This window comes from Marmota marmota, unplaced genomic scaffold, assembly GCF_001458135.2.
Source record: "Marmota marmota marmota unplaced genomic scaffold, marMar, whole genome shotgun sequence".
NCBI classification, from domain to species: Eukaryota; Metazoa; Chordata; class Mammalia; order Rodentia; family Sciuridae; genus Marmota; species Marmota marmota.
Window position 1 is genome coordinate 15254411 of NW_025999961.1, and position 2076 is coordinate 15256486.

The window sequence follows — 2076 nt, forward strand, 5'->3', positions numbered from 1 at the left end:
CAGGATACGCCCTATTCCCAGCAGGAATAATCTTAAACCTTAAACCTGGAACCTAAACCTGGAACGCCCTAATCCGCCATGGTCCTTGAGCAAGGTCACCTACATTCAATGTCACTGCAACATGGGGTATGCTGGCAAGGAAATTGTCATACCTACTTGGCTAATGGCTCCCAGCATCTGGAAAAATAAGAGACCCAGGATAACTAAAGCAATCCTTAACAGGAAGAGTGAAGCAAGTAGGGTCACTGTACCAGACCTTAAACTATACTACAGAGCAGTAGTAACAAAAACAGCATGGTATTGGCACAAAAACAGACTAGTAGATCAATGGTACAGAACAGAGGACACAGAGACTAACTCACAAAATCACAATTATCTTATATTAGACAAAGGTGCAAAAAACATGCATTGGAGAAACAATAGCCTCTTCAACAAATGGTGCTGGGAAAACTGCAAATTCATATACAACAAGATGAAATTTAAACCCCTATCTCTCACTATGCACAAAACTCAACTCAAAATGGATCAAGGACTTAGGAATAAAACCAGAGACCATGCATCTAATAGAAGAAAGTAGGCCCTAATCTTCATCATGTGGGATTAGGCCCTACCTTCCTTAATAAGACTCCTTTGGCACAAGAATTAAAATCAAGTTTGCTATTTATATATTTCCCATCAATACTACCCAGATTTTCCATTAAACATGCATTTTTGACTCATTCATTCTAAGAAAAATTATTTCTAATGAGAAGTAATTATTAAACAATAAATAATTTTAATTTTATACCATGAAGAAAATGGCAATCCCAATGTAGCAAACATGGTTAGGCTACATTGTATACAATCAACATAATAACTACTAATCCTCAGTTTCTTTCATATGCTTCTCATACACCCAAACACTAATTTAAATTCTTTCCTGGCAGAAAGCACTGGCTGGAGATTTTCTACTGACATATTAGAAAAACAAACAAAGAAACATAAAATCTGGACACAGTTTAGAGAACATAAGTATTATGACTGGGATATATAAAATGTCTCCCTAAAGCTCCTGTGTTAATGCAGTAATGTTCAAAGGTGGAGTAACTGAACTGTAAAACCTGTAACAAATCAGTCCATCTTAGTTTAAATGGGCTGAGTGATGTCTCACCTTTGGCCCAGAGCAATGGAGTTGGCTATCTATTAACTAAGATCTCCCAAACCAACAACCCTAAATAATTATTTCCTTATTTGAGCTGTTCTTTTCAAGTATTTTGGCCACAGTGATGTAATAATATGATCTAATATGTTATTTGATATGTGCTAAAATTCTTTAGGTTAGCACAGATTTATCCAGATCTTATACAATTAGTTGGCATTGCTTTGATAATTAATAATGGAAAAATGATCCTGACACAGGAGAAAAGGAAGTTATTGTACAATGAATCTCTCATTTTAGTACTTATATTTTCATCTTCATAATGGATTTCTTGTCACAGTAAAACAGAAAAGAGGTCTTACAGAGAAACTGCCAATGTTTGGTCATTCAGATGATCAGCATTCTAAGCATCATTGGGCAAGAGGATGGAATGTATTTTTACAGTTAGCATTCATGCAAGTATATTTCTTATTTTTTTTATTAAAGAAAAACTAAATAGTTTGATGAAGCTACCGCATTTTCGAGTTTTTTTTTTAAAGGACTTATTCATATAAACCATAACTTGTGTTATCTTTTTTAATAAGGACTTCCAAGTGTCTCACATTGCTTTAATTCAGGTGGCACCATTTTAGTATAATTCATTCCCTGTTGCACATACAAGAATATACTCCTAGTAACAAATGATATATAGCATGTGTAACAGTGTGGAAAGATGTAGAATAGCCATAGGATAGTTGTTGGAATGTTTATCAATACCTCTATGATGTGTATGTTATAATTCAATTTTAACAAACTAGCAAAAATGAAGGTTGTAGTTATAGGGAGATAATTTACATTATTCATGAAGAAGTCATGAAATCATAGTTAGTAGTGTGGTCTTTATTGGATTAGTGAACTTTAGCCATCAGACAACCTGTGTGAAAAATAATGCAAAGAGG